The following is a 6,285-nucleotide window of genomic DNA, read 5'->3' as shown; positions in this document are numbered from 1 at the left end:
AACCGCTCGCAAGCATCCAGGCCAACCCTTTGCAGTTGCGTCCAATTGTTTAGAAAAGTAGGCAACTTGCCTGTCGGTACGGGCCCAGATCTTGTGCTAGTATTCATAGATTCATAGATTCATAGATTGGTCCAGGCCGGAAGGGACCTCCAAAGGTCATCTAGTCCGACCTCCCCGCAGTCAGCAGGGACACCCCCAACTAGACCAGGCTGCCCAGGGCCTCGTCGAGCTTCACCTTGAATCTCAAGGGAAGGGGCCTCAACCACCTCCCTGGGCAACCTGTTCCAGTGTTCCACCACCCTCATGGTAAAGAATTTTTTCCTAATATCCAATCTAAATCTCCCCTTCTCCAGCTTAAAACCATTGCCCCTCGTCCTGTCGCTGCAGGCCTTTGTAAACAGACCCTCCCCAGCCTTCCTGTAGGCCCCCCTCAGGTACTGGAAGGCCGCTATGAGGTCTCCCCGGAGCCTCCTTTTCTCCAAGCTAAACAACCCCAGCTCCCTCAGTCTGTCCTCATAGGAGAGGTGCTCCAGCCCCCTGATCATTTTGGTGGCCCTCCTCTGGACCCGCTCCATCAGGTCCATGTCCTTTCTATATTGAGGGCTCCAGACCTGCACACAGTACTCCAGGTGAGGTCTCACCAGAGCAAAGTGGCAGAATCACCTCTCTGGATCTGCTGGCAACACTTCTTTTGATGCAGCCCAGGATGTGATTGGCCTTTTGGGCTGCGAGAGCACATTGCCTGCTCATGTCCAGCTTCTCGTCAATCAGCACCCCAAGTCCCTTTCCTCAGGGCTGCTTTCTAATACCTCATCCCCCAGGCTGTATTTATACTGAGGATTGTTTCTTCCCAGGTGCAGAATCCTGCACTTGCTTTTGTTGAACCTCATGAGGTTCATCTGGGCCCACCTCTCCAGCCTGTCCAGGTCCCTCTGAATGACATCCCGTCCCTCCGGTGTATCGACAACACCACACAGCTTGGTGTCATCTGCAAACTTGCTGATGGTGCTCTCAATCCCTCTGTCTATGTCTTTGATAAAAATGTTAAACAGTACCGGTCCCAGGACGGACCCTTGAGGGACACCACTAGTCACTGCTCTCCATCTGGACTTAAAGCCATTGAGTACCACCCTCTGGGTGCGACCATTCAGCCAATTCCTTATCCACCGAACCGTCCACCCATCAAATCCATATCCCTCCAATTTGGCAAGCAGGATGTTGTGAGGAACTGTGTCAAAGGCCTTACAGAAGTCCAGATAGATTACATCCATAGGTCGCCCCTTGTCTACTGACCTAGTCACTTTATCATAGAAGGCCACTAGGTTAGTCAGGCAGGACTTGCCCCTAGTAAAGCCATGTTGGCTGTCCTGAATCATCCCCCTGTCCTCCATGTGCCCAAGCATGGCATCCAGAAGGATCTGTTCCATGATCTTCCCAGGCACAGAGGTGAGGCTGACAGGTCGGTAGTTCCCAGGGTCCTCCTTTCTTCCCTTTTTAAAAATGGGTGTGATGTTTCCTTTCTTCCAGTCTGCAGGGACTTCACCTGACTGCCATGACTTTTCGAATATCATGGAAAGTGGTTTTGCAACTTCATCAGCCAGTTCCTTCAGGACTCTGGGATGGATTTCATCAGGTCCCATGGACTTGTATGTCTTTAGATTCCTTAGGTGATCACGTACCATGCCTTCAGTTATAGTGGGATGGACTTTGTCACCTGGATCCTCAACTTGTGGGCCATCAATACAAGAGCTAGGAGGAGAGGGGTTGCCAGTGAAGACTGAGGCAAAAAAATTATTGAGAACTTCTGCCTTCTCTTCCTCCATTGATACAAGTTCCCCATTGCTGCTCTTTAGGGGGGGTACATTTTCTTTAACCTTCCTTTTCTGGTTAATGTACCTGTAGAAGCCTTTCTTGTTTTTCTTTATGTCCCTTGCCAAGTCCAATTCTAGCTGTGCCTTGGCCTCCCTGACCTCATTCCTACACAGCCGGGCAACATCCCTATACTCTTCCCAGGTTGCCTGTCCCTTCTTCCATTTCCTGTGTAGCCCCATCTTACCCCTTAGTTTGACCAGCAGGTCCCGGCTCAACCATGGTGGTTTCTTGCCTTCCTTACCCAATTTCCTACATGTTGGGATTGAGATCTTTTGTGCTCTATGGAGAGCATCCTTAAAGATCTGCCAGCTTTGTTCTGCTCCCTTGTCCCTAAGGGCAGTTTCCCATGGGGTCCTATTTACTAACTCCTTGAAGAGTTGGAAGTTCGCTTTCTTAAAATTTAGCTTCGTGACAGCGTTCCTCTTGGGCTTCAAACTTCTTAAGAGAGTGAACTGCACTAGAGCATGATCACTGCAGCCCAGACTGCCTTCAACTTTGATATCCCTGATGGCCTCACTTGCATTTGTGACCAACAAGTCCAACAATGCATCTCCTCGAGTAGGGCTGGTGATTTCTTGTCTCAAGAAGTTGTCGTCTAGGCACTCTAGAAGCTTCCTGGAGTGCCTGCAGCCAGCCCTATTCCCAGGGCAATCCCCTGCTTCTCGTGGGAAAAAAGAAAAAACGGCTTAACTCTTTCACTGTTTGCGGTCTCGGAGTTTGGCATATTGTCTCTTTTTGGGCCTGTCCCAAAGTCCTTTGTCCAGCACTGATTTCATAGCCCAGATAAATCACCTTACGCTGCATTACTTGGGCCTTCTTCTTGGATACCCGGTATCCCTGGAGCCCCAAAAAGTTTAGCAGACTCACCGTCCAGGCCATACCAGTGTCCTTTGTCTTGGTGGCAATCAGGATATCGTCCACATATTGTAACAGTTTCCCCTCCTCAGGCGGGGCTTCCCAGGACTCAAGATCTTTTGCGAGTTGGTTACCAAATATAGTAGGGATGTTTTTGAACCCTTGTGGTAACACCGTCCAAGTAAGCTGAGTTTTACGTCCGCTTCTGGGATTTTCCCATTCAAATGCAAATATTTTCTGGCTGGCTTTATGGAGAGGGAGGCAAAAGAAGGCATCCTTCAGGTCTAAAACAGTAAGCCAGGTTAGTTCAGGTGTCAATACAGTCAGCAAGGGGTATGGATTCGCAACTACCGGATAGAGGTCTTCAGTTATCTTATTTATAGCCCGGAGGTCCTGGACCACCCGGTATGACCCGTCGGGTTTACGGACAGGTAATATTGGAGTGTTAAAATCGGATTCACATTCCTTTAGTAACCCCAGTTGTAAAAATTTTTCTATTACTGGTGGAATTCCCTCCCTGTCCTCCTTCTTCAGGGGATACTGTTTGATTCTTACCGGCTGTCGTCCTTCCTTGAGTTTGACCTCAACAGGTGGAGCATTTTTTGCTTTCCCGGGTACATCGGTGGCCCGTACCCCGGGGTATACCTGGTTCGTGATTTCTTCGCTGATTTTTCCTTCTGTGGGAACACTAGCTAGGGATAAACTCATTATTTGGATATACTGCTGGTCGTTTACCTCCAGAGTAATCTCTCCCTTTTAAAATTTAATTATTGCACCCAATTGTTCCAACAAATCTCTCCCCAAAAGTGCTTTCGGGGAGTTGGGCATGTACAGGAATCTGTGGACGCCCCATTGTTTTCCCAATTTATATCTCAGAGGTTCACAAAAATATGCCTTTTCACTTTGGCCAGTTGCCCCTTTTACCATGATATAGTCATTTCCCAGGGGCATCAGAGCTTGGTTTAAAACCGAATACGTTGTCCCTGTATCAACCAGAAATTCCACCTCCTTTTGCTCCTTCCCTAGCTTCATTACAGAATCACAGAATCACAGAATCACCTAGGTTGGAAAGGACCTTTTAGGATCATCTAGTCCAACCGATGAAAAAAAAAAAAAAAAAAAAACCACCACAAAAAAACAAAAAACACACAACACCCACAAACAAACCACACACACCACCACACCACCCAACACTAATCCATATTCCCAAGCACCATGTCAACTCCTCTCTTGAATACCTCCAGGGATGGTGCCTCAACCATCTCCCTGGGCAGCCCATTCCAATGCCTGATAACCCTTTCAGTAAAGAAATATTTCCTAATATCTAACCTGAACTTCCCCTGGCGTAACTTGAGGCCATTGCCTCTTGTCCTATCATCTGTAACTTGGGAGAAGAGACCGACCCCCGCCTCTCTACAGCCTCCTTTCAGGTAGTTGTAGAGAGCGATAAGGTCTCCCCTCAGTCTCCTCTTCCCCAGACTGAACAACCCCAGCTCCCTCAGCCTCTCCTCGTAAGACTTGTGCTCCAGACCCCTCACCAGCTTCGTTGCCCTTCTCTGGACCTGCTCCAGCACCTCAATGTCTTTCCTGTGGTAGGGGGCCCAAAGCTGGACGCAGAACTCGAGGTGGGGTCTCACCAGTGCCGAGTACAGGGGGACGATCACCTCTCGGGTCCTACTCACTACACTGTTCTTGATACAGGCCAGGATGCTGTTGGCCTTTTTGGCCACCTGGGCACACTGCTGGCTCATGTTCAGCCGACAGTCAACCAACACCCCCAGGTCCTTTTCTGCCAGGCAGCTCTCCAGCCATTCTTCCCCAAGCCTGTAGCGCTGCCTGGGGTTGTTGTGACCCAAGTGCAGGACCCGGCACTTGGCCTTATTGAACCTCATCCCGTTGGTCTCAGCCCATCCAGCCAGCCTGTCTAGGTCCCTCTGCAAAGCCTCTCTACCCTCCAGCAGATCAACACTCCCACCCAACTTGGTGTCGTCTGCAAACTTACTGAGGGTGCACTCGATCCCCTCGTCCAGATCATTGATAAAGATGTTGAAGAGAACCGGCCCCAGTACCGAGCCCTGTGGGACACCACTCGTGACCGGTCGCCAACTGGACTTCACTCCATTCACCACCACTCTCTGGGCCCGGCCCTCCAGCCAGTTTTTTACCCAGCAGAGAGTATACCCATCTAAGCCATGAGCATCCAGTTTCTCCAGGAGAATACTGTGGGACACTGTATCAAAGGCCTTGCTAAAGTCTAGGTAAATAACATCCACAGCCTTTCCTTCATCCACCAAGCGAGTCACTTTGTCATAGAAGGAGATCAGGTTTGTCAAGCAGGACCTGCCCCTCACGAACCCGTGCTGGCTGGGCCTGATCACCTGGGCATCCTTCATGTGTTGCATAATGGCACTCAGGATGACCTGTTCCATCACCTTCCCAGGCACCGAGGTCAGACTGACAGGCCTGTAGTTCCCTGGATCATCCTTCCGACCCTTCTTGTGGATGGGCGTCACATTTGCTAGGCGCCAGTCGGCTGGGACCTCCCCAGTTTGCCACGACTGTTGGTAGATGATGGAAAGTGGCTCTGCAAGCACTTCTGCCAGCTCCCTCAGAACCCTCGGGTGAATCCCATCTGGGCCCATAGACTTGTTTATGTCGAGGTTCTGGAGCAAGTCCCTCACCATCTCTCTTAGAATTATGGGGGCCTCATCCTGCTCCCCGCCCCTAACTGCTAGCTCAGGGGTCTGGGTCCTCGGGGGACACCCTACTCCACTGCTAAAGACCGAGGCAAAGAAGGCATTCAGTACCTCAGCCTTCTCCTCATCCTTTGTCACTATGTTACCTTCCATATCCAGGAGAGAGTGGAGGTTCTCCCGAGTCCTCCTCTTGCTGTTAATATATTTATAGAAATTCTTTTTATTGTTTTTAACATCCAGGGCCAGGTTAAGTTCTAGCTGAGCTTTGGCCTTTCTAATCTTTTCCCTGCATAACTTTACTACACCTTTGTAATCTTCCCAAGTAGCCTGTCCTCTTTTCCAAAGGACATAAACTTTCCTTTTTTCCCTGAGCTGTGACCTTATCTCTTTGTTCAGCCAGGCCGGTCTCTTCCCTCGACAGCTCGCTTTCCTGCGCACAGGGACGGCCTGCTCCTGTGCTTTTAAGACTTCCTCCTTGAAAAGTGTCCAGCCTTCCTGGACTCCTTTGCCCTTCAGGGCTGCCTCCCAAGGGACTCTGTCAAGCAGACTTTTGAAAAGACCAAAGTCTGCCCTCCGGAAGTCCATGATGGCAGTCCTGCTGGCTCCCTTTCTCGCTTCCCTGAGAATCAGAAACTCTATCATTTCATGATCACTGTACCCCAGACGGCCTCCAACTGTTACATCCCCCACAAGTTCCTCTCTGTTTACAAACAGAAGGTCAAGTAGTGCTCCTTCCCTAGTTGGCTCACTCACCAACTGTGTCAGGAAGTTATCCCCGACACACTCCAGGAATCTCCTAGACTGTTCCCTCTCAGCTGTATGGAGTGCCCAGCTGATATCTGGTAGGTTGAAGTCACCCACC

Source organism: Numenius arquata, chromosome W (genome assembly GCF_964106895.1).
Source record: "Numenius arquata chromosome W, bNumArq3.hap1.1, whole genome shotgun sequence".
Lineage (NCBI taxonomy): Eukaryota > Metazoa > Chordata > Aves > Charadriiformes > Scolopacidae > Numenius > Numenius arquata.
The sequence above is the reverse complement of the archived record's forward strand: the minus strand, read 5'-3'. Positions refer to the sequence as shown.